Genomic DNA, 26,665 nt, shown 5'->3' on the forward strand with positions numbered 1-26,665 from the left:
ACAAGATTTGGACATGAAAAGAGAGAGCTTGGCAAAGTAGACTGCAACTTGAATTGGGCAATGCTCAGTCGCCTGATGGAAGAGGGTCTGCAGGACCAAGGGGTGGAAATAAGGGAAGGCCGCCTGGCAGAGGTGGAGCTGAGAGGCCAATTCAGCGAGGAGACAGAGGGCGAGTGTGGCACACACTATCTGTTGCCTTCCCGCAGCCAATCTCCTTTTCCTCTTTCCAGTAGCAAGGTGCCCAGCCACAAGGATGACCCAAGCCCTTCATGGAAAAGCCTTCCTCTTTGCCAGTGAATAGTCTAAGAGTAGACGTGTGACTTTATTTTGGTCAGTGAGATATAAGGGAATGGTCTTCTTGGAAAGCTCCCCTCTTGGATAAGAGGGGCATGAGAGAAGATCCCTTGTCTCCTGTGCCCTTTCTTCCTGCTTGGGAGGACATGGTACTTTGTGCCACATCAGCCATTTTCTGATCACAAGGGGAGTCTCTCTCAGGGCTTAGAATGGGAAAAACTTGGGTCGTCAGAGACATAACCAGACATATTCTGGTTGAATAACCAGACCAACCCTGGCTCCACCTTCCTCTGGCTTCCTTGTTAAGGAAATAAAAGGTTTAAGCCATCAGGTGTTTTCTTACTTGCATTCTAACTGATTCAGTGAGCAAAGCATTCCAGTTCCCTCTGGGGTTTTTTCCTTTTCCGCAGGAAGGTAGAGTGAAACTGTGGAACAGGAAAGGGCCCTTGGCTGGGAGGCGGGAGTCCCTGGTCTAACCCCAGCTCTGCCTCTGAGTTGCTCTGTGATCTTGAGCAACTCCCTGCCCCTCTGGGCCTCCAATAATCACAGGTAATATTTATTGACTGCTTGCTGTGTGCCAAGCACTCTGCTAAGAGCTTCCCTTGCATTATCTTATTCAATCCTCACATCAACTCTGCTATGTCAATATTATTATTCTCTTTATTTTATAGATAAGGAGACTGAGGCCCAGAGATATGAGGGAATTTGCCCAAGGTTCCATAGCAAGTTAGTGCTGGATCTCTGGACTCTGAATTCATGCTCATCTTTCTCTAAAGCCAGGCTCCTGACCATAATGCTATACTGCTTGGTGGTAAAAGGATGTCTCTGGACAAAATGACCTCTAAGGGCCTTTCCAGCTCAAATATTCTTTGACTTGCTGCCCCATTTCTAGCTACATGATGAACAAAACAGCTTATCCTAGAGAAGAAAGAAATAAGGACTGTCTTTAGCCATCTGAAAAGCTGTTATATGAGTGGGAGATTAGACATACTCAGTGTAGCTCAGAGGACATGAACTGGACAAGTGCGGGGACACTACCGGGAGAGAGAATGCAGCTTATATAAGGGAGAGCTTTCTAGCTTCCATTCAGCAGGGGTAGGGGTATGCACAAAGGCAATGGCTCTCCTGTCATGACATTTACACAAGCCTGTGTTAGATAAACATTTGTCAGAAGTACTGCATTAAGTAGGAACAGGATTGAACAGCTTAAAACTTGTGGTAGGAATTAAAGAGGATAATGTACTCTAGTACATTCTAATACTCCTAGCACCATAACTGATACAAATAGAGGGAGTCAATAAATTGCTGCTTCTTTTCTTTTTTGACACTGAGATTCTTGGATTTTAAGATTCTCTAATATGGATTTTTGGCCCTTTGGCTCTAATATGCCGCAGTTCTATAATTTCAACACATTGTGATTCTGCCCTGCTAAGATGCTATGATTTTAATACTCTAACTTTCCGTGATTGTGTGGCTCTGGAAGCTGAGCAGTCTATGATTTTGTAATTTAATAGTCTCTAGCTTTAACAATCCAAGATTCAATAAAGTGTCTCTCACCAGCTCTAGAAATATGAGGGAGTGGCTCTATGCTGTGCTTCACTGGCCTGGACACACGTTGGGCTACTACCTCTGCTCATGTTATCATTCCACTGCCTTCCCCCACCCCAGCCTCAGGCTCTCCATACCAAAAAACCCTCCCCCCTGATTCCTACCCCTTTTTCACTCCACACCTACAACGTAGGTATATTCACTCTCTATCTGCTGGTGACTTTTCATTAACTAAGAACCTTCTCTGTGTCCAGGCTTGTGCTTATTCCAAAAGGGATGTAAGAGAATGAGAAGGTATGGTTGTAATTCTCAGGGGGCCTAGGATCTAAGGACTCAAGTCCCTTGCTTTTGTTTAAGTTCAACTCAAACTTACCTCTACCAGGAAACCTTCCTTGACTGACACTAAATCTCTAGCACCAATAAACTTAATCACAAACGTGAAGATCTGACTTCTTTGGTTGATTATAGTGCACATTTTAATTTATCTGTTTATCATGTTTTCCAGATTATAACTGAGATTCCCCCATAGATTAAGAGCATGTCTCTTCAACCAAACTGAGAGTTTTGTAGAGGAAGACCACGTCTTCCCCATCAGACTGGAAGCTCCATGGAGACATGGTCCATGCCTCCCTTATATCATACTTGAGCTAGAGTTAAAAGCAGAGTGATGTTTCTCCACCAGATTAATAAATACCCAATGGTAAGTTCATTTTTCTGCCAATGGATTGAGCATTTTATAGAAGCAGAGGCTACCTCTCCCCTTAATATGGGGAATCTCCAAAGGCCAAGGGCTGAGCTTCCACTCATGCTGGGGGCATCTCCCTGAGATCAAAGGGTCTAGGGTTCTCCCTTCTCTTTCTATTTCTTTAATCCTAGCTCAGGACTCTAGCCTGAAGAAGAGATATTTTCTCTAAATCAGATAGACAAATGAAAAAGAGAAGATTAAGAACTCAAGCCTCTCCCCCAACAAGTCCAGGGCCTTTCTTGCTCTATCCTGGGCCATCTCCTAACAGCTGCCATCCCTCTGCCCAAACTGGGCCCTTCCCAGCCACTCGAGCAGCAAGTGAAGATGTCAGCACCTTGGACAGCACCCAACCCATTACAGGACTTGGAGCCAGCGGAAGCCAAGCTCTCCAACTTCCTTAGCCTCTGGGTGATGAATTTCCTTGTTTCTCAATTTGATTAAAGCCCAGTAGATAACCAGAGTCCCTTGTTTCTTTCTCTTTTCTCTTCCGGATGAACATAATCAACTCCATCAGGCTTGGAATACTTGCTCTTAAATACTACCTACCCAGCCCCGGCCTAGGCATGAATCAGGGACACACTGCTAAAACACTTGGAAGACTCACACGTTTTTTCCTGGAGAATGGAGGTGGGAGAGGAAGCTCTCCCTGAGATGTATAGGGGCTGTGAATGGACGTGAAATGTGTTTGGGTAAAGAAAATCCTGAACTGAAACTCAGGAAATTTGAAGCTTAGTTCTGGATAAGCTTTGCCACTAATCTAGATATGATCTAGAGCAAGTGGCACACCCTTTATGAGCCTGTTTTTCCATTTGTAAGATGAGGATGTCGGATTAGACAATCTCAAATGTTGTGTTCAGTGCTAACATTCTATAGGAACATTTCAAACAGATAAGGAAAGAGGTTTGCCCAAGGTCATATGGCAAGCTCATGGCAAATGTGTGTCTGAATTCATGGCTCCTGGTTTCTACTTCAGTGTAATTTCACTTGCACAGTACTTCCCCCTTAGTTCACGTCGCAGACTTTTTGCCTGGGGACAGAGCTGAAGAAGTTGAAGACAGGTGGGATAGAGTTCATTGGTGCCAACAAAAGGAAATAAAATTTTAAGATATGTGGAAATGCTGATCTCTATGCAGAGAGCATAGTAGAAATAACTAAGATTAGGGGGAAAGGACCACCTCATAGAGACAGAAATTCAACCCTAAACTCAGAGAAACCCCAGAAAGGTTTTGTGACTTGCCCAAGGCCATCCAGCAAGGCAACTGTAGAATCCTCTTAAAGAAAAAGAGTGAACTCTTATCCTGATCAAGTGTTGGGAGGTGCCCATGTCAGAGAAGAGAAGAAAAAATATAAATCAGGAAGTATGTATTAGGTACCAAAGTGTGCCCAGATCTGCACTAAACACCTTGGCAGGAACATACAGAATAAGACATGAATTCTGCTTTCTCCATCTTTGATGTGCTGCTTCTTCTGCTTGGAATTACTTCCAATGTATCTATGTACGTCCAAGTACTGCTGTTCCATAAAGGCTCAAACCAAAAGTCTCCCCTGGTGGGAAAGCATCCATAACCTTATCCAGACGCCACTTCTCTCTCCTCTGAATCCCCAAAGCATTTTCTTTGTTCCTGTTTTATAGTACTCAGCATCGTCTGCCTTATCTGCTCCCATCCTCTCCCATAATGAGTGAAGAGAGAGAGCGAGCCTGCATTTTATTCAGCTTTGAATCACTCAGAATACTCAACACAAGATTTGAAATATAATAGAATCTCAGAAAGTATTGGACGGCTGAATAGATAGATGGATGGATGATGAATATAGATGTATGGGTGACTCAGAGAGAGAGAAGATGAAGGGATGGGTGTGTGGATGGGTGAGTGGGTACACGGGTGGATGGTGGGTGAATGTATGGATGGACAGATAAGTATATGACCATACAGGTGGGAGGAAAATGGATAAATGGGCACCTGGGTTGGTAGGTAGGTGGGAAGACGGAAAGGTGAATGAGTACAAGAATGATTCTATGGACGGCTGAATGCAAATGTATGTAGGTGGATAATGTGGTTGGTGAATGGATGGATTAATATATAGTTAGATAGTTGTGTGGGTGAATGAGTGGATGTATAATTACATGATTATATGGAAAGATAAATGTCAGGATATGTAGAAAGAAGAATTAGCGGAAACATGGAGGCATTCCTAATATCACAAAGGCCATTTTCATGGAGACTTTCCATTGCTAATGTCAGAAAAATGACTATGGGGGTGAGCTGACTCTGTGCTTAAGCTGAGTCAAAAGTGCGCTAAGGTTGCAAAAGATCTCAGCCTGGTATCAATGAAAGTCTAATATCATGATCAAAAAAGGTGGTGGCCCTGCCTTGGCCTGAGCTGTTCACACTGCCCTGGAGCCTGTGTTCTGCTCTGTGCATCTGGAGGGATGATGACAGCCATGGCTTGTCCACATAGGCGATACAGTGAGGAGTAATCTGTAAAGCCTACCAAATGAGGAAATGGTGAAAGAACCAGGAGTGTTCAGCTTGGAGAAGAGAAAAGTCAGGGGTGATAATCATCATGGCTCAGGATCTTGCTGGCTATCCTGGGGCATGCCCTGTGTCCCCAGAGGCAAATCTAGCTCCCAGAGGAAGTCACAAGGCTGAGGTCTCAGCCTCATGCGAGAAAGGCCATTACACAAGAGAAGGACTTTCTTCGGGGAGTGAGCTTCCCATCTCTGGGGCTGCACAAGTAAGATCTGGACATCTTCTATGAGAGAAGCTACAAAGTGGAGACTTGCTTGATGTGGAAAGTAAATAAGGGCAACTCTGAAATCTCTTCCCACCTCCAAATTAAAACATCTGTTCAGGGCTTCCCTGGCGGCGCAGTGGTTGAGAGTCCGCCTGCCGATGCAGGGGACATGGGTTCATGCCCAGGTCCGGGAAGATCCCACATGCCGCGGAGTGGCTAGGCCCGTGAGCCATGGCCGCTGAGCCTGCGCGTCAGGAGCCTGTGCTCCACAACGGGAGAGGCCACAACAGTGAGAGGCCCGCATACCGCAAAAAAAAAAAAAAAAAAAAAAAAAAAAAAAACCAAAAAAACCATCTGTTCATCTCTTCAATTCTCAACAATTAGGTTCAGCTGTGCCCTGAGTTCATATTGGAATGTAGGGAATTTCCATCCAGAGCTGAGGGTTTGGAGAGATTTGGGAGACAGAAATGGGGTCTAATGGGACCCTCAACTTTCTGTGGAGGTCTGGGGTTGAGTAATCAAGAGAAACTGAAAATGTCCTTTCAGGGGCCCAAATGACAGAGGAGGGAGAGAGTCAGAGCCACCCAGAGCCAATCCGTGACCTAGATTCTCTGTAATTAACAAGCCTACGTCACTGACTTAGGCTTCTGTTGGCTTCTGATCAACACTGTCTCCCCAACCCCGCCCAGCTCTCTGGTATGAGAAGATTAAATCAATTAGGAGGAGGAGGAGATCTGGCTGGCTCTGGTTGGGAACAGCGGATAATTCACTTACATAACAGAGTACTGAGGTTTGGACTTGGCCTTTGAGTAGTGGCAGTGGATCCCAGATCCCAGCTTTTGGGAAGAGACTTCAGGAGTTGGGAGTAAAGGCAGAGGGAAATAAAGGGGGTCCAGGGGGAGGGGCAGCCATGACCCCAGGCGGAGACCCATATTCCATCTTCTTGCTGAGAACAAATACCCTGTTCTCTGGGCTGAGAGAGGGACAAATTGAAAAATCACTCTTCCTTCCCCCAAGTGAGGGGGTCCTAGCCACCAAGATTATTCATAAATGAAAATCTGACAAAGCCTCTCTCCTTAGCCTGGCATTTAAGGCCCTGCAAACTTTCCTGGGGCATCTCCTGCCTCCAAGGGGTGCGGGTGGGTAGAGAGGCAACAAACACCTCCTGGTTTTCCCTCTGTGCCAGGTCCTGGCTAGGCACTGGAAGTACAGAGAGAAACAGACGTAGTTCCCTCAGAAGCACGGCCTAGTGGGGGGACACATACCCACAATGCTGTGTGCCAAGTGGTAAAACAGAGGCCCGCATGGGCAGGACCCAGAGGGGTCACAAATAAGGGAGGCCTCCTGGGGCCAGTTCCAGAAGGCTCCCCAGGGAAGGCAGTCTCACTGAGCCTTAAAGGAAGGATGGATTAGTGGGAGTTCATTGGGCTGACCTGGTTGAGGGAGGGCCTTGGGTGGAGGGAACAGCATGTTCAAAGGCATGGCAGTAAAACAGCTTGGCACACATTCAGGGAACTAGTTGATGTGGCTGGAGCTTAGAGCATGAGTTAGGAACGGGGGAAATGAGCAGGAGAGGTAGCCAGACCAGGTCTCGCTTCTGATGGCGTGCCGAGAAGGCACTGAGGCAAGGACCCCAGAGTCTCTGATCAACCTATGCTTCCTGAGCACTGACAATATGCCAGGCCCTGTGCTGGGACTGGGGGCGGATGGAAGTGGGGAATAAAGAGATGAATGAGACTCAGGCCCTGTCCTCCAGGAGTTCTAGAAGGGCACACAAACATCTTCTGTTACCAAGCTGATAGTCCCAGCTTGGCTCTGGGTGGGATTCAGGCCTGGCTGGTGTCTCTGGAGCTCTGCTATTGGCTGGGTCTACCCGCAGCCCCTTGCCTAAGGACTGAGATGACCAGGCAAGCAGTCTTGTTGGTCAAACGTGACCTGGCCTTGGGACTTCCCTGGTGGTCCAGAGGTTAAGACTCCGTGCTCCCAATGCAGGGTCCCCAGGTTCAATCCCTGATCAGGAACGAAGATCCCACATATGGCAACTAGAGAGCCCGTATGCCACAACAAAGACCCAGTGCAGCCTAAATAAATAAATAAAAAATTAAAAAAAAAAGTGACCTGGCCTCTGGGGGCCTGCTCCTGCCACCTAACTCCTGAAGACCAGTCCTGTGGCAAACAAGGTCCCCATGAGCAAATCCAGATAGATGGAAGAAAGTGACGCCCTGAGCTGGTATGCTAGCGAGGGAGGCAAGGTATGGGTCGAGAAATGCTTAGGAGTTATACTGGAAGGGTCTTGGGAGACACTCAGGGTTGTTATCTCGGGTCATGCCATCCTATGGGAAACAGGAGGATGTAAGGTCAGGAGGAGAACAAGAGGAGTTGCAATGGTTTCAGGCTCCTCAAGTTATAGGATTCGTCAGGCGGAGGCCCATGGAAGCGTAGGAATTCAAGTGGACCACACACAAGCTCCCTGTAGGAAGCAGGCATGTGGAAATCCCTCCCTCACCTGTTCTCTCCCTTCCTTCATACTTTCCTTCGGCAGCTCTCAGTACCTCTTCTATCCAAGCAGGCTCTGGGCTGAGCAACGAGGCACAGATCTAGGGTCCCCCTGTTCTTTGTCCAAAGGACCAGGATTAAGCACAACGTTCTAGCATATCCTGGACTTGCCTGCATTAAAATGTTGGCTGGGAATTGAAGCTAGGGCCTGAAATGTATTCTACTGTTGGAAAGATTTAGGAAGTAACCTTTGTGATTGCAAGCAACAGAAACTGACACAGACTAAGCAAAACGGAAAAAAAAAAATTATTAGCAGTTCCACTGGGCAGCTCGGAATGGATGGGAAAACTGGAGAACCACCTGAGTGGGCAGCTGGATTCACAGCCAAGGTCATACCATAGGAATAGCTGGCCCCAATGCCTCCACTAGCGCGAACTTTGAACATCTCCACCATACTGCCCACCCAGACGTGGCACTGCTACATGATGTAAACACAAACGAATGCTAACGAATCTTCTTCCCAGCCTCCTCACTAATTGTCACGTCAAGGTCCTGAGCCAGGTACAACTGGCCAAATTGGCAGGGGGTGGTGGTGGTAGAGTATCTGGCCCCTTTTGGCTTTGAAATGGAAGATTGGGTCCTCGTTTCCATAAGGACTCCCATAGTGGGGGATTTACTCAAAATACAAAGCAACGGACTGGTTTTAGGCAGCAAAAACTGTGACAAATGTCCACTACACTTTTACTGAGGAGTCACTAAATGCTGGGTGCATTCCAGGAGTTTTATATAAACAAACCAGCAAAGCAGGCTCTCTTTTATAACTGGATAATGGTTGATCCCATTTTATAGCTGAGGAAATTGAGATTCCAGAGGTGAAGTAATTTTCCCAGAGTCACTCAGCTGGTAAGTGATGGAGCCAGGATTCCAATACAGGTGGGTGGTTTTGTTGTTACAAATACATTATGCTGTCTCCCAAATTGTAAACACAGAGAATTTGTACTTACCATTGCTAACATTTTATGTAAAGTGTGGGGCACAGAAAAATGGCTCGAAGTAAATGTTCCAATATCTTCGCACTATGATTGATGGGATAATAGGATTATGAGTAAATTTTTCCTGCTTTTTTATGTTCTTCTGTACTTTCCTTTAAAAAGAAAAAAGAGTATGCTTTACCTTAATAATTATAAGAAAAAATAAAATAAAAAAACAGTTTTAAAGATTATGAGAGTGTTAACCCAATCATGGAGAAAATATGCATAGAAAAAAGACTGGAAGGAAATTTGTCCAAAAAGTCTCTGGCTAGTGGAATTATGGGTCTGCTTATTTTTCTTTCAACTTCTACTTTCCAAATTTTCTATAGTGAGCACTCTGAAACAAATGTAAAATAAGTTTTATTTTTAAAACCAAGCATAAAAATGATATTAACAAAGAGACGCATGTCTTAGTCCTTTTAAGTCACGTCCTATAGTGGTTTGGAAACCAAGGTGGTTCTGGGTTTTCTGGGGCAGCCTGGCGGTCCCTTGCAGTGTTTGCTACCAGAGCTGGCATAGCTGGTGTGCATCACAGTCACCAGTTATCTCAGGCTGAACACTCTGAGCCAGGGTGGGAATAACCCAGCATTCCCACCTCTTGTAACAATGTACATGTTATCAGGCTCTGCTAAACTGTGAGGATTCAGCTCCGGGGGCTGGAATCTTCTTCTCTGCTGGTTTTATCTCTCATTTCCCAGGCTTCAAGTTTCGCCTTCCCTCCTACAAATGGGGCGGGGCTGCTCAGTCCTGTGAAGTTTAGGCCCCTCTGAGGTGCCTTCTGTGTCTTCTTGTCCAAGCTGCAGGTCCCCCATCACCTCTCCTCCCTGCCCTGCCCAATGCCAAGTGCTGTGGATGGACAGAGGCTGGAGGTTTGGTCCTGTCTGGTGGAGGAGTCAGTCTTCCAGTCTCAGGGAGACTCTAGATTATTCACTGCCTTAGGAATGTCCCAATCAGATGGAAGATGCAGTTCCTATTTTCCAGGAGTTCCCAGTGTAACACAGCAACAAGACAGGAGAGAGCAGGTGTTGATTCATATGGGAAGACATCCGTCTCAGCCAACCCTGACTCCTAAAGCTTCTGCCCTAGGACACCGCTACCTCCCTACCCCCTCCTCCGGGTGGGACAGTCACAGTCATAGCCTCCTGGGCCCTCTGGTCCCTCCCCTCCTCCACCTCCCCAAGCACAGGGAGGTTTCTTGTGCTCAGTGCATCCTCTGGCATCCTCCACCCCCCACCGCTCCCCTCCACTCCCACTTCTCCCTTCCTGCTCCTCAGCTTCTCCCCAGGCAAAGCAAGGGAGCTAGATAACCTTACAGGCCCTTCATCTCAGTGGGGACATTCTGTACCTCACTGCCCCTTCCAAGACCCCTCCCATTCCTTCCTCCTTCTCAGCTTCTTCACCAGTCTGCTCCCTCTCCTCCTCCGTTCATGTACACCCCCTTCCTGCCAAGCCCCCAGAATCTCCAGGTGGAGGCCCACTTTGGCTGCTGCAGTAAGGGATGCAGTGGGGTAGAGTGGAGGTGGCTGGGAGAGAGAAGGGCCCAGGCCAAGGCTGAGGTCAAAGAGGATGGGCAGGGCAGGCAGCCAGCCCTAGCAGCCCAGGCCAAAGCTAGCTCAGCAGCTTCAGCTAAACTCTAGCAAGGCATCTACGCTTGGGTGGCAGCCCCAGAGCTGAGAGGCTCGTGGGGGAGGAGAGCATCTGCTGAGGTCGGCACAGCCTCCGGAAACCTCTCCAGAGGATGATTGAGGCCACAGAGAGTCCCAGCCCAAACTCTGGACTCAGCGATGAGAGGAAATGACACTTCCTCCTCCCTAGGGAATGTGACTTAGGTCCTGGAAATCTAGAATCCAGGGCTGAGAGGGTCCCCAGAGGACACCTGCTGGGTATAGGCATCTCCTCTACTCCCTGATGGGCTGTAGAGCCCTACCAACGAGACTTCTGGGGTGGGAAGCTCATTCCCTTCTATGGCAGCCCATTCCACTGAGAGCTGGTTCACGCTCAGTTATCAAACTGCCACCAGTGACTCCTCTGTGCCAGGACCTGGGCTGGACCGTGAGGATGCAGAGATGAATGTGGTCCCTGCCTTCAAGGAGCTCTCCATATGAGAAGGGAGACAGACACTGACCACACACAGTGATGGGGGAGTTGAGGGAGCCCAGAGGCAGCCCAGAGCCAGCGTCAGGGCAGGGTGGGGGTCAGGAACTGCTTCCCAGAGCAGGCAACAGATCCCAGGGGCCCTTGAATAAGCAGCTTCAATTACCACCTAAATACCAACAAGTCCCAGCTCTGCAGCTCCAGCCTTGGCATGGCTCCTGAATTCCAGACTTAAATATCCAACTGCCCATTCAGTCTCTCCACTTGGATGTCTTGGCATCTCAAACTCACTGGGATCGAGGCAGAGTTCACCCTCTCTGCCCACCCCGGACCCGGTCTTCCCTCTCTCAATGAATGATCCCATCATTCACAAGCCAGACACCCCAGAGCCATCCCTCCCCCTCACCCCATATCCAGTTTGTCACCAGGCCCCGAGTGACAAACCCACCACTTTTCCCCACTTCCACGCCACCACCCAGTCCAAGCGCTGGCCTCTTCTATCTGCACTCCTCCTTCCAGCATCTCCTCAGTTGTCTTCTTGCACTCAGCCCCCTTCAATCCTGCAGTGACAGCGATCTTTCCAAAAAGCACATAAAATTGTCACCTCTCTGCTTAAAAGCCTTCAGTGGCTTCTCCTTGCCTTTGGCATAAAGTTTAAGACCTTGAACAAGGCCCGCAAGGCCCACCTGGCCTGGCCTTTGCAGACCTCACCAATTGTGTCTCAGCAACGCCCTCCTCCGTCTCTTGACCTCTTGTCTCTGGCCCACCTAGCTTATCCCTGCGCCACAGAGACCTCTGTACATGTTATTCACATTGTCTCCCCCCTGAGCACAAAGACGTGGTCTGCCCTCCTTTCCTCTTCCAAATTGACTCCCAGGATGTCTGTTCTTTGCATGTTCACTGCCCCTGAACACCAGCCTCTGGAATCTTCTCACTTGAAAGAACAGCTTCAGGACACAGCCGATGGTTACAAAGTAACCGGCAGACTTGGAGCCCAAGGTCTCAGAACCTCACAGCATTCCCAGAAGCGCAGCCCTGACTCTGGCTCCCAGATGCCTTCCAGAACCCCTACTCTGCCCCTGCTCTCTTCTTTCATTTCTGGGCTGGGGGCTGGGAGTGGAAGGTTGGCAAACCTCCCCATCCCCTCAGCCCAGACACTTCCTGGGCCTTATAGTGAGCCCAGAGGGGCAGAAATGAAGTGCCTGGCCTGGCGCCCTCTGCCTGGACCTGCACCCCGTGTGCTCCCTGGGCTCCCAGATCAGGCAGCCGTACTCAGGCCTCAGGCCACGTACTGCCTCCTGTGCAGTTGGCCAGGACTTCCCAAGGCAGGGGGCCTGTCTTCACTGGGCTCCCGCAGCACGCAGTATGCCCAGGACTGTCAATTCGCCTGTGGTTGTGTTGGTTTCTCTGCCCAGACCAGGTGCTCAGCTTGCTCAGGGGCTGGGTGTTTTCATCTCTGCACCCTGAGCCTAACTCCAGGGTGGTCTCAAAAGAGAGGGTCAGAAAAGCCTCAGCATTAGAATTTGGGACTAACACCACATAAATGTGTGTTTTTGTCTTCTTCTCACGTAAACTGCTGTTAAGCAGTCCTTCATCCTAAACACTTTGTGAGAAGGTGGACCTAGGCATCTGACCAGCCTTGGTTTTGATGCCAGCTCCACCTGTTTCTAGCCGTGACCTAGAGCAAGTGCTTAGCTTCTCAGGGCCTCAGTTCCTCCCCCTATAAAATGAGAGCGGGGCTTCCCTGGTGGCGCAGTGGTTGAGAGTCCGCCTGCCGATGCAGGGGACACGGGTTCGTGCCCCAGTCCAGGAAGATCCCACATGCCGCGGAGCGGCTGGGCCCGTGAGCCATGGCCGCTGAGCCTGCGCGTCCGGAGCCTGTGCTCTGCAACGGGAGAGGCCACAACAGTGAGAGGCCCGCGTACCGAAAAAAAAAAAAAAAAAAATGAGAGCAACATCCCCCTCTTAGGGGTTCATAATTAAGTGAGTGAGCTTATGCAGAGGGTATGGCAGATAACGTGTGCTCAATAATTCCTTCCCCTCTCCCTCACCCAAACTTTTCCCCGATAGGGACTTGGCATTTACCTGGATGAACTTGAACTGGTTGTCACCTATAGGTCAAGTCGATTCAGATCATTTTGAAACCCAGTCTGGCCATATGACACAGTCACTGTCCCGCCCCAGATTAGATACACATTTTATTTGGCCTCGTCCAAGTCCTTCCAAAAATATATCAGACCCACAAGTCAGCATGGAGGACAGAGCCTGAGCAGGGCTCTAGTCTGCCCTGAAGGCTGCCATTGATCCACTAATCCACTCTCCTCCACCAGCTAGCCAGGCAGCTAGGCATTCTCCTACAGCATCACTATTTGATCCTGCCCCTCATCTTGCCATAAAAATACCTTGGGGTGTGTGGTGGGGAGGGCTTCCCTGGTGGCGCAGTGGTTGAGGGTCCACCTGCCGATGCAGGGGACACGGGTTCGTGCCCCGGTCCGGGAAGATTCCACATGTCGCGGAGCGGCTGGGCCCATGAGCCATGGCCGCTGAGCCTGCGCGTCCGCAGCCTGTGCTCTGCAACGGGAGAGGCCACAACAGTGAGAGGCCTGCGTACTGCAAAAAAAAAAAAAAAAAACCTTGGGAGATGTTCCAAATGCCTTTTGGGGTTTTTTTGCTTTGTTTTGTTTTCTCAATTTACTATTTTTTTATTGAAGTCTAGCTGATTTACAAAGTTGTGTCAATTTCTGCTATACAGCAAAGTAATTCAGTTATGCATATATATACATGCTTTTTTATACACTCTTTTCTACATGTTTTATCATAGGGTATTGAATCTAGTTCTCTGTGCTATACAGTAGGACCTTGCTGTTTATCCACTCTCTGTATAAAAGCTCACATCTGCTGACCCCAACCTCCCACTCCATCCCTCCCCCAAACCCCTCCCCTTTGGCAACCACCAGTCTGTTCTCTATGTCCATGATTCTCTTTCTGTTTCATAGGTAGGTTCATTTGTGTCATATTTTAGACTCCACAGATAAGTGACATCATATAGTCAAATGCCTTTTTGAAATCAAGATTTTCAAGACTCTGACTGACCCCTATCTCAGGTTCTCCCAAAGGAGGAGATAGGAGATTAGCCTGACTTCCTTTAAGTAAAACCTGTGCTGGGTCCTGATGACCACTGCATTTTCTTCTTCATTTTTTAATGACATAAAGCATTCTTTTTCTGCTGTCTCTGTTAGTGTTGTTAAATCTGAAGAATTTTCAGTCCTCAGTGAAAAGTCTCACTTAGAAATGATCAAATTAACCCGGGCTACTTGCCTACAACAGTTGACTGTTGGCTGAAAACAGCTCAAAACACTTAAATGAGAACTTCCCTCTACCACGAGAAATTTGCTTTCCGAATGAATGAAGGTTTTCTACAGGAAGGTAAATTTCCGTCCTGCTCTTCTGACTCATTATAAATGTGGAATGGTAAAATTCAAATAATCACCGTCTTCTTGTAATATTGAGTCAAACATTCACTTGTTAAAACTGTAACAACATTGTGCCTTAATAAAAGCTTAGCTGTATAGTTTAAGTCCTAGAAAAAAAAAAGCTGGGCTGACTATGGTTTTCAAAGTTTTGTAAGATTATTGAGAACACAAAAAGCCAGTACAAGAGGGAGCGTAATGAAATCCAGCAGGAATAATTTGTAATTAGAAAACCCCACGCAATTCTTCAGCCAAGGATAATGGCGAGCCATCTAGAAAACACATGTGTCCCATGCTGGGCACTGAGGAGGCTAATCAGACACACTCCACTGACACTTTTCACAATACTGAGGGGCCCCTAATTGCTGGTGGGTGCAGACAACCTTCTTGCTGCTCCTCTCAGGAGATCATGACGATTAAGAGCAGGCCTGGAGCCAAAGAGCTTGGGGCGGAATCCCAGCCCTTCACCTACTCACTCTGTGACCTTAGGCAAGTTACTTGCCCTCTCTGTGCCTCAACTCCTCATCTTTAAAATCAGGATTGAGAATCACTACCTTTCAGGGTGGTGGTTGTGAAGACTGAACCAGCTGCTATGTGAAGTCAGCCTGACCTAAAATATATCTCTCCTATTCCTCAGTTGCTACTGGGGTGCTCAGAGGCAGTGCCAAAGGAGGATCCCCATCCCCTTCCCCATCCTGCCGCCTCTCTCGGCCCCTGCCAGAAGATGCAGCCTGCACGGACGGGCGCCATGCCCACAGCGACCCTGCCCCGAGGCCCAATGTTCCCCCTACCCCCCACTCTGGACCACGGCCTGGCCCTGGCCCAGCTGGCCTGCTGGTGATCTGCCCTGGCTAAGCAGGGGTGGCTTGGCTCCAACAAGGGCTAAAGGTTCCTCACTTTGTCTCCTGCTTCAGCTTAACCATCTGGGGTGGGCTGCGGGGTAGGAGGAGTGGCGAAGTGGGGAGAAGAAATGCACTTCTTCCTCCCCATCTCCCCCTTGGCAGGGTACAAGCTGTGCTCAGTCCAGCACTGTCCTCAGCCCCAGGAAAGCCCCCCACCCCGAGGGTCCCCTGCATGGTATCCCAGGGCACGGAAGCCATCTGCCTCTCTGTCTCTGCAGCGCCTCCGCCATCCCTCCATCTGTCCCTCCCTTTTTATGTCCTTCCCTGGTTCAGCCTGTCCTGCCTGTTGAGTTCAACCGCTCTTCTCGGCACTTGCCACTTGCCTGCCCCTCCCCAGGCTGGGCGCTGGGGGCACAGAGATGACGCAGACCAGGGCTCTGCCCTCTGAGTGCTCATTTTATAGCACCCAGAGCACAGGCTGCAGAGCCCACAGCCTGAGCTGGACTCTCCACTCGGCCCCTTTTAAGTTGTGTGATCTTGGGTCAACTACTTAACCTGAGTGTCCACTTCTTTATTTAACAATTGGGGCCAAAGTACCTTCACTTCAGGGCCACTGTGAGAATTAAATACAACCAAGTATGTAAAGCTCTCAACTTAGTGCACTGGGTACAGCGGGCCCTCAATCAAGTTAGCCTGCCTTCCCTCCCTCCCTCCCTCCCTCCCTCAACCCAGCTGCCTCTTCCAGAGGAGAGGGCCATGATAGAGCCTGTGCGCAGATGTGGAGCCCTTCCCCAGCTGGGGAGCTGAAGACTCCAGGGTCAGATGGGTCCCTGCATGCAGGGCCCAGCCCTGTGCCGGGTGGTGTGGAGCTCGACCAGCCAGAGCTCTGCCTGCCAGGTGCTTTCTTTCAGAAGTAGACTCAGTCCTCTGACCTCTTTTTCTCTCTCCCAGTGGCTAATTAGGGCCGATTGTGGGCTCCTTTTTAGCCTTTCTTTTTCTGAACTTCCAACTGGCTTCTTTTTTCCTTCCCCAGGGCAGGGCTGGAGACACGCTGGCAGGGCCAAGCTGCATCCCCGCCACAGCCGGGCCCTGTGCTAAGGAGGGGGGAGAGATGTCTACCGTGGGTGTGCCATGGGGGCTGCCGAGGTACAGAGTGCGGGGTTGCCTCAACAGGGAGCAGCTTCTTGACTGCTCGGGCTGCTGTCCATTGTCCCGAGGTTCCTGACCTAAGTCCAGGTACATGTGGGGCAGCCAATTATCAATGTTCTGGCCAGCCTTCAAGGTCTTCCTGCCCACCTGCAGCCTTCCATAAAGTGATGAGCTCATAGAGATCCCCAGGGAAATCAGGCCTTTATTAGGGTTGGGGAAAACAACCGCAACCACACCTGAGGCTGAATGCTTTCTCTACCATTTTGGGATACAGTTGGGGAAGTCTAAGGACATTGAATGTGACCCACTGGGGGAAACTAGCACTAAGTCATCCTGGTAAATGGCCAACATGAAGCTGGAAAGGTAGCAGAGGCCCTGGGGCAGCAGGAAACAACCAGGCCTAGGCTGGTGTGGCAACTGATGATCTGTCTGCAAAGAGCAGCGCTCTCTGGGGGCTCCTTCGGGAGCTGGGAACTCCAGCACTCCAGTGGTGAGAAATGAGTCAGCCATGAGCCCCAGGGCCAAGGATCGGCAGCAAAGGGGGCTGAGAGCCAAGGTGGGACCCAAACATCTTCAGTCACTAAGAAAGAACTGAAACTGCAGTGAAATAAACCTGCTCCAGCTGGTTAGAGAGGAGAAGGGAGGCAGGGGCTGGAGCCAGGAAGGGCTGTCACTTACCAAGAAGCACAGATCAATGGAAAGGGTAGGCAGGTCAGGACAATGTCATATAGGAGCTCTGAGCAGAAACAGAGAAAGAGACAAGGGTGGGGTGATGGGTAAGGGGGGCAGTGGAGTCATCAGGAAGGTTTCCTAGAAGAAGAAGGTCACTATGAAGGTCAGGAAATCTGATGTCAGAAAAGTTTGAGAGGGGCTTCCCTGGTGGCGCAGTGGTTGAGAGTCCGCCTGCTGATGCAGGGGACACGGGTTCGTGCCCCAGTCCGGGAGGATCCCACATGCCGCGGAGCGGCTGGGCCCGTGAGCCATGGCCGCTGAGCCTGCGTGTCCGGAGCCTGTGCTCCGCAACGGGAGAGGCCACAGCAGTGAGAGGCCCGCGTACCGCAAAAAAAAAAAAGTTTGGGAGGTAAACTGGAGGTGGGCTCACCAACAATCTTGAGTGTCAGAGCCTGTGCTGTGGTTACCTCTGCATTCCAGGTGGGTGCTGGGGGAGTGATGCTGGAGCCGCTCAGACCAAGGTGTCCTCCATGCTCCAGCTCCAGCTGGTGGAGGCTGCCACATGTTCTCATCACGCCTTCTCACCTGGAGCCGGAGCCTGCTGCCTGACGGATCCTCTGCTAATGGCCTCCAGGTGTGTCCTTGGGCCCCTGGGGGGAGACATCATGGAGGACACAACCCCTCCTACCCAGTTCCCACTCCTCTGGTCACCTTCAGCCACAGAACCTGGGCTGGCCTGGGGCAGGCCATGGTGCACTGGTGCACTCTCACCCCAGGTGGGAGGGGTATCAAAGGTCAGACTGCCTCCTTCTCTGATTGGCTACTGATTTCTGAGCCCCCCTCTTCATTGTCACTTCTGGCTCCTTGGTGCCTTCAGTGCACGGGACCCAGGGGTAACATGAAAGTGGTCCTATGGAATAAGATGGCTGCATGGGCTGCATCTCTCTGGGGAGAGGGGTTGGCCTGGTGCCTCCTTGTGAGACTAAGTGTGTCTGTGCCTATGGGTCTCCATGACTATGGGCCTGTTTCTGCACATCTGTAACTCTCTTTGCATGTCTGTCTTTGTAACCATTTGTCTCTATGTCTGAGGCTGTGTCTGTGTGTTTCTCTGTGTATTTCACAGCAAAGATTTCCTTGAGTGAAATAAATTCCATCAACGTTTATTGTCTAATAAATGGAAGTCCAATATCGTCCTTCCTGCTTCACCTCCCTAAGGCCTTACATTTTCATTCCAGAGTTATTTCCAGCCTAAATGGGGTGTGGGGGGAAACCTGATCCATGCTCTTCTGGGGGTTATTTGGACTCAGGAAGGTAAGAGGCTCATGACTGATGAACTGCAAAGCAGCAAGGGTGCCATAAATCACTCCCCTGTGGCTTGGAGCAGACCCCAAGCTCCAGACACCTTGTAGTCACTGGGTCTATCTTCTGGTATTCTGCTGGTCCAGGCTGATGCTTGAGCGAGTCTGTGCTCCTGGACCAGAGCTGATATTGACCACCAGCTTTATCATCACCCTCCTCACCATTACCTCCTTCTTCATCACCACCACTACTATCAACACCACCATTACCACTATCACCCCCTCTGCCATCACCACCACCATTACCATTGCTGTCATCATCCACACAAGTAGTATACCACAGTCACTGTCACCATCAACAACACTGTTCCATTACTAATGTCAGAGGTTTCTAGTTACATTTCAATAACTATTTCTACTTCTTCCTCAGCAGTAAGGACCACAACTTTTTGTTGGAAAAATTGTCCTCCAGTTAAAAGACTATAGTTCCCAGGCACCTTGAAGCTAGTTAGATGTGACCATGCAAGTGAACGTGTTGGATGAAATTACGGGAAGTGCCCATAAAGGGAAGGGGCACCCTTATTTATCTTTTGCCTCCATCTGCTACCTGATGTGATGGCTGGTACCCTAGCAGCTATTTTGTACCACAAGAATGAGGACTACACCCTGGGGAAGGCAATGTGGGAGGCTGGAAGGAGTGTTGGTTTTCTATAACTGTGGAGAAACCATTCAGACTCTGGACTGCTATGTCTGGACTTTCTTTTATGAAAGAAAAGAAAATGAACTTCTACTTCTGTATCATTTAAGAGATTATTGTTTTGGGCATTCTGATACATACAGCTAAACCTAATCCTAATTAGTACACATCACCTCATATCAGTTTGCATTAAATAGTTCAGGCCAATGATCTGTATATGGAGGATGGGGTCGGGGGTGAGGGAGCTAGGCCATGAGGGGTGGGGCAAAGAGAGAGAAGGAGAAAGGAAGAAAGAGGGAGAGAGGAGGAAGAGAGGGAAGGAGGGAGGGAGGGAGGGAGACTGAGTGAATTCCCGGACACGGGACTGATTCCTACCCTTGGGAAGTAGCCATTCTAAGGCAAACAGTAGCAAGGATAGGCATTCAGCACCATGGACAGATCACGGAACTCAGTAAGGAGGGGACAGAGCAGGAAAAGATGAGAAGAGTTTTGTGGTGGTGGTAATGGTTGTTTTCCCTCAAGGTATGTTCATTAACACCCACTCTGCACCAGGCACTGTGCCACGAACGGTTCCAGGACAAATTTCCACCAAGGCCACATTTAGCTCCCCAGACCAGAGCAAGTATATCAACACGGGGAGGCTTGCTAAAGAAGGAAGAACTGAGAAACCAGTTGAGGGGTGGAACAAGAAGACTGCATGACAGGATGGACAGATACTGAAGGATCGGGGACCCTCGAGCAGGGGGTTCCAGGTTGGAAAAGAGTGAGTAGGTCAATTGTTCTGTGAATTAAAGGAGAATTCAGCATTGGGTTAGAGTTAAAGAAGTGAGTTCTCAGGACCCTTCGATTCCTCGGGTACTGCATCAAAGATTCCAGTTTCTGGTCTGAGAAATCTATGATACTGTGATTGAGGGGTATGTGGAATCTATGATCAAGATGCTACAATTCTAATTCTAAGGCTCTGAGTCAGTTATCTACTGCTGTGTAACAAACCACCCCCCAAAACTTAATGGCTTAAAACAGCAACCACTTTATCTGTTCACAATTCTGTGAGTCAGCAATTTGGGCTCGGGCCAGCTAGTTCTCTTGGTCTTATCTAGGGTCACTCAGGCAGCTGGAATCAGCTGGAAGATCATCTGGGAGCTGGTTGGTCTAGAGGGCTTCAGGAGGATGGCTCATTGCTGGTCTCTTCCTCTAAGAGGCTTACTTTGGTTTCTATACATGGACATCTCAGGGGAGCAGGAAGAGGGGAGCCCCCAGGCACAATCCCTTTTTAACCCTCTGCTTGCATTACATTTGCTGATGTCTCTATAGCCAAAGGAATTCACATGGCCAAACCAAAGTCAGTGTGGGAAGGGACAGCATAAAAGTGTGGATACAGATAGGCAGGTTTCCTTGGGGAACATTAATATAACAACCTACCGCAGGCTCTAACTGCTTCACCACCATTCATATTACCAACACCATGTCTTATGTTCTGATTCAAACAGACCATGGCTCTATGGCTCTCGGAGTCTGTGGTTCTTAGAATTCAACGTTTTGATTCTAAGATTCTGTAATTTTAGAAGTAGAAGGCTTGGTACAGCTCAAGAGGCTCATGAGGACCCAAGAGGATGCTAGGGAAGTCGAGCAAAGTAAGACTAAGCAGGAACCCACATGCCTCTTCCATTCCCGTCCCTCAGCCCCCAATTTCCTGCTAGAGCAGGCAGTGGGATGAAATGGGAATCAGAAATCCTAGATTATAGACCTTGTTCCATCATTAGTCTGAGGTGACCCCAAGCACAGCTCTTAACCTCCCAGTGTTCTCATATAACCAATGGAGATATCAATCCCTGTCTTCCAAATGACACAGAACAGTGGTGAAGCCAGGAGAACTGGGCCCACTAACTTCCATTATCAGGAGCCTGACCCTGACACAGCTTAGGAAGAGGGTTTTGCTCCCAACTTCTCAAATTATATCTGCAGCTGCTGAGACCCTGAGTTTTAAGGAAGCCAAGCTTTAAATATGTTATTGCCCTTTGTCTGTCCTAACCTCTACCTGCAAAAGAAAGGAAGGGGGTTGGGGAGGAGGGGAAAAAAGAATCCAGCTCTGCTCCTTTCCCTTTCCCCCACCCACTCCTGTCCCTGACTTACACTGGAATCCTGGGGCCAGACCCTGCCCGGCCTTGAGCCTCAGTCTGCTCTGCCCGTTAGCTTCCCCAAGAGGCTGGAGGCAAAAAGTAGCTCCATGAGAGGAGACCTAAACCTAGACCAGGGCAGCAGCTCATGAAATGTAACAGCTAGAGGGACTAGCGGCAACCCAGAGGCTGAACCACCTTGTAGCACAGGTGAGGAAATAGAAGCCCAGAGAGGGATAGGGACCTGATCAAAGTCCCACAGCCAGCCAGCAGCAGATGAAGGCCAGAAGCCAGATGGGGTCGTCCTCTTTTCTAAACTTCAGTTTCCAATTCTAAACTGGGGATAACAAACCCAGCCTGGGGCACCACTTAGAAACTGTAAAGCACAGTGCAAAGGTGGTAAGAAATCGGTATTTTTCCCCATGGCCTGGAAGTCTGGGTGGAGGAGGGTGGGTTGAGGCGCAGGCAGGAGCACTTATGACTTTCAGAGGATTCATCCAACCCATTTATTCTAGCCTTTCCCCAGAGGCCCAGGCCACAGAGTGGAGGAGGAGGGTATTAAATATCGGAGAGTTATTTAAAAGCTGGTTGCCCGCCCCTCAGAAGCAGAGTGTGGCTTCTGCTGACTCAATGGAGAAAATGAATCTTGGGTCTATGGAGTTTCCTGTGTCTCATGGCAGTGGGGGGAGGGGGGAATGAGAAACGGGAACAGCAAAGCCTGCAGTGGAGTTTTCCCCTCCCCACCAGCGCAGATGCTACGCAAGAGAACCTGGGGCCTCCCCCGCTACCTAATGACTGAGCTTCATCATGTCAGGCCTGCCGGGCTGCTCCTCCACTTGTCTCAGAGAAAGGGGGGGGGCAGAGGGAAAGGGAGGCCAGCGTGAGGGCCGCCAGGATAAAGGGAGCCTGGATTGCAGGCTGCTACAGCATCAGACTTAGGAGGACCCCGAGACTATCCTACCACTGCTCTATAATTGGGGGGGCAAGTTCAAGGTCACATGTTAAAAAGGTGGGGGCACCAACTTGGGCAAGTCACAGCATTACCTTCCCCTCCATGACCCTCATCCCTAAAAGGCCAAGGGGCACAGGATTCAAAAGCCCTCCGAGATCAGCCCGTGCACACACACCTTTGAAGAGAGGGAAACAGAGCTGGAAAGGCAGACTTGTCTACAGGCTCCAGTAACATTGAGTTGCCCCTAATGGACAGAATGGAGCTGGAGGCAGATGGGGAAGGGCTACCTGCTGGGTGACCTCAGGGAAGTTGAAAACCTCTCCAGGCTCCCTACCAAGGCTTCGTGGAGCTTATAAAGGGTAAGGCCTTTTCAGGGAGAAAAGGGTATAGGAGGTTTAGGGGAAGGAACAGCTCCTTGAAAGGCTGAGAGGGGCTCTGGGACCTAGTGGGGTAATAAACTCGAGAACTGGGGTCCAGCGTGGCTGACACGGGGGATTCTCAACCTGGCACAGGGCAGACAGGATCATTCTGCCTGGGTGGGGCTGGGTGATTCATTTGCTGAGTCCTAAGGAAATCCTGAGTGCCTGTGCTCTTTGCCCACAGGCTCCCCTGGGATCCGACCCAGTCACACTCCCTAGAGAGATAACCTAGGATGGGGAGGGCTGCGGCAAAGGAGATGAGCAGGAAACCTGAGCTCCTGTCAGGCGGGTCCCAGTTAGCTGTGCAACCTTGAGGAAAGCACTTGACCTTTCTGGGAGGCCGTCTCCTGGTGTAAAATGTAGATGGAGGATCTTCACCTAGCTTGCTTCACAAGGGTGGATCGAGCCAGAGATTTTTAAATCATTATTTCATTTTGTAAATGTTCCCTGGTGCCTTCTCCATGCTGAAACTCTGAGCTGTGGGCTGACAACACAAGAAATCAGACAGTTCTGAGCCCCAATTGCTGACAGTCAGGGGGCTCAGGAGAGCTCTAGCCCTCTGATCACTCAGTGAAGTTCAAAGGAGAGAGAAGGAAGCCATGAAGGCTTCCTGGAGGGGACAGAACTCAAGCTGAGCCCTGAGGGACAGTAGGCTGGACTGGAGAAATAGAATCAAGGGGAGAGAGCACCTCAGGTGGGGCAAACAGCGAGCAATCCACTCGATGCATCAGAGAATAAACACACAGCCTCAGACACAACTGGACATACATTTATTGAACACCTACTGCATACTGAACACTGACAACCCCAAGACGGAGAGGGCTATTCCTCCAGAGAACAGAGAGCCCCAAATGGCTCACAGACTTGGTTCTGGGGGAACCTGGACAGAGAAAAGGAACACCTGCACAAAGAGGAGGGTGGGGAGAAGGCAGGGTAGAGGCATATACGGAGACAGCAAGTGGAGACTCACTCCTTTTACTATCTACCAAGAATTTGAGGTATTGGGAGATGAAGGAACATGGAACAGAGCAAAACGACATGGGAACTAATTAGTCCCAGAAAAGGGCAATGCCTCATCTAGAGTCACAAGGATGCTAGGTGGCCAGACCCTAACGATATGGCTTTTCTTGTTTCAAAAGCTTTTCCCTTCACGTTATCACAATAGCTCTGAAAGGACCAGGAATGACAGGAATTCAAAAGCCCACCTACTTTGCAGAAGTAGAAGCTGACAGCCCAGAGGTGGAGAGAGGTCCAAGGTGACCCCAGACCCACCCTGGCATCTGTTCTTGGCCTCAGGTTCCTGGGGTCAGGATGAAATTTCCCTGTGGTGCTGGCCCCTCTCAGTTGCAGCTACTACCTTCGACAAAGCCCTGGGCAAGGACCCTGGGGCCAGGTTTCTAGGCAAAGCCCTGAGGACCACAGGCTTTGTGGCAAGTCCCTGGCCCTCTGGCCTCACCTCCCCATTTATAAAACACAGTCATTGCCTTGTTCTCTGCCACCTGATGGTCCTAGGTTCCCTCTGGTCCTCCTTTCCCCAACTGAGGTGTCTTAGCACCTGCACACACACCCCAACCCCCACCACCAAAGCTGCCTGCTACTCGGCAGGCATCAGCCCATCAGAAACCAGCCGCCATGGGACCTGGGGAGGGAGATTTGGCCTTGGCAGTTGGTCTGTGATTTCTTAGTGGCTGGAGGCAGAAGGGGCTGTATGCAGCAGGACAGAAAAGCAAAGACCTTTTCATTCATTCATTCATTTACGAACATTTACTGCACAGTCTCCTGTGCTAGTCCCTGTACCGGAAACACAGTAGTGAAGAAGAGCCAGTGTCTCCCACTGGGGGAGATGTCATGGCTGGGGCTTGGAGCTGACGTGGGCCTGGACTGGGGTGAGTGCAAGAGCTGAGGGCTCAGCCTCAGTGGCATCTGTTTGAGCTCTTGTGCCCATATGAGAAGAGACACCACACCCTGTTAATTCCACAGACCGAGGGCAGGCGTGGGCTCAGGGTGTGTTGGCCGACCTCTGGATACATGTGCTTGCACGCATGAGTCTGTAAGCTTGCCCCTCTGAGAACACACCCAGGCACTTGCATGGCCCCAGAGGTAGGAAGGTTCAAATATGCATGTGCTTATGAATCTACGGACACCTGCCAGGATGCGCTCAAATCTATGTTTCTACGTGCACGCGTATGAATGGGCCTGCATGTACTTGCAAGAGGCACATCTGAGGCTGCCTGGAACTGTGCACAAGCTTATGCAAGCCTTCCTATGCATGTGTATGCACACCCAAGTGAGCATGAGTGTGTGTGCTTACGCGTGAACACACCTAGGTCTGTTTACGTGCTAAGCTTGCTTCTATGTGTACACGTGCATGTACAATCGCACATGTACATCTGTACAGACATGGCCAACATGCCTGTGCAAGTTACTATTCTCATCTGCCAATACTTGGGGGTGACAACGGGGACAGGGGAGAGAAAGGGGAAGGGGAGGCCACCCCCCCACCCCCAGCATCCACAGCCCTGGGCCTTAACAATGGCCCTTGTCTGAGACCCAGGCCACTGCAGGGTCTACATCTTTTCCTACCTCTTCTCCTTAAGTGGTGTTGATCTGTTGGTTGATCAGTTAAATATAACCTCAGGGAAGGAGTCAACCCAACAATCCCTAATTCAGGTGAAAGAGAATGACTCTTAGGTTGGGGGAAGCCTCTATCCCAACCAGCTCTGCTGATACCAGAAGGGCTTTCGGATCAAGTGTCAGCCTCTCCAGGCTGAATAATTCATGCCAAGGCAAGGAGTGCTCCCTTCTCAGGAGTCTGTCCCTTTAAATCAGGTCTGGAGCTTCCCAGTTCTGGGAAAAAAAAAAAAAAAATCCAGAACAAAACAAACCTATAAACAGCTCAGCCCTGGCCCCTTCTGAGACCCCCACTCCCTGCTGCAAAATCTGCTCCCGGTCTCACAAACCCTCCTAACCCATTCAACATTTACAGGTGAGGTACCCTGGAGGGGAGGAGGGGCAGCTGATGGTACCCAACAACCCTAAGGTCCTGAGACCCAGAACAGCCTAGCGGGGGTACCAAGGTGCTGGGGCAGGGTGGGGACAGCAAAGAGCTGAATCACCACACCCACTGGGTCCCCAGGCCTAGGAGAGTGCTTGGGGGAAGAGTCCAGCCTGGTGAAGGAAATCAGATGGAAGAACTCCCGGCAGAGCAGCCAGTGACTTGGGGGGAGGAGGGGTGGAAGGAGGAGGGGATGTCGCTGACTTCCTCGGGGTGGATGGGGTGGGGTGGAGAAGACGTTGATCTCCCGGGACTCGCAGGGTTGTTGACCGAGCCAGGCCTGATGTAACTGGGCAGAGGAGGGGGCTGAGGCTGGGGATTTCCCTCACTCCTAGCACAGCCCTCTCCTTGATCTCAAGGATAAGGTAGAGGCTGAAAAATGAGGAACTTTCCCAGCCCACCCCTCATCCCTGCCTGCGCTGGTAGGAGGAGCCCTAAAGTCCTTCCCCCAAATTCTCGGCCGGCCGGTGATGCTGACCCACCTGCCTGCTCTCCCTAGCCCGGCCCCACCCCACCCCACACATCCCAGAGAGGGAGGGGGAAGGTACCAGCCTAAGCGCGGGGGCTAGGGAGGAGATGAGAGGGAAATAAGTCAGAACCTCGGAGAGCCAAACTTCTCAGCAGTCCGGGAGCCCAGAGGGGGGAAGAGAAAGAGCAGCAGCCGAAAGCCCTGGTTCTCGGGAGCCTCCCACCCCGCCTCTCCGCAAGGAGGGCGCGGAGACACCGCCGGGGGCGGAGGAGGAGGCCGGGAGGCGGGGAGGGGGGAGGCAAACCCTGCCCACTCGGCTCCGAGCCCAGAACGGCCGCAGAAGTCGGAGGCCGGTGCGCAGGGCGAAGAGGGCACCGGGGGCGGGGGGCTCCGCTCCCCGCCTGACCCCTCTCGCCCCAGCCAGGAAAGTGAAGGCTCCTCGGACTATAGAGCCAGCGGAAGAACAGACCACAACCGCCGGGCGCTCCCGATCGAAGACTTGCCCCACCCGCCCCCCTCCCCGCCCCCACGGGGCTCCGAACTCACTGGTGAGCGCGGCGGCCCGGGCGCTGGATGCGGGG

At 50.5% G+C, this 26,665-nt stretch overlaps 1 long non-coding RNA gene across 1 annotated transcript in view; it reads right to left on the reverse strand.

Moving 5' to 3' along the window:
- The window catches only part of LOC132526154 (uncharacterized), a 39,116-nt gene extending 25,592 nt beyond the window's left edge, over positions 1-13,524 (reverse strand). Inside the window, exons 1-2 of the long non-coding RNA XR_009542471.1 lie at positions 13,347-13,524; positions 8,824-8,963 (exon numbers count right to left, since the gene is read on the reverse strand). This is a non-coding gene — a long non-coding RNA (uncharacterized LOC132526154). The remainder of the gene's footprint in view (positions 1-8,823; positions 8,964-13,346) is intronic.
- Positions 13,525-26,665: the final 13,141 nt, after the last annotated feature.

This window comes from Lagenorhynchus albirostris, chromosome 9, assembly GCF_949774975.1.
Source record: "Lagenorhynchus albirostris chromosome 9, mLagAlb1.1, whole genome shotgun sequence".
Taxonomy (NCBI): domain Eukaryota; kingdom Metazoa; phylum Chordata; class Mammalia; order Artiodactyla; family Delphinidae; genus Lagenorhynchus; species Lagenorhynchus albirostris.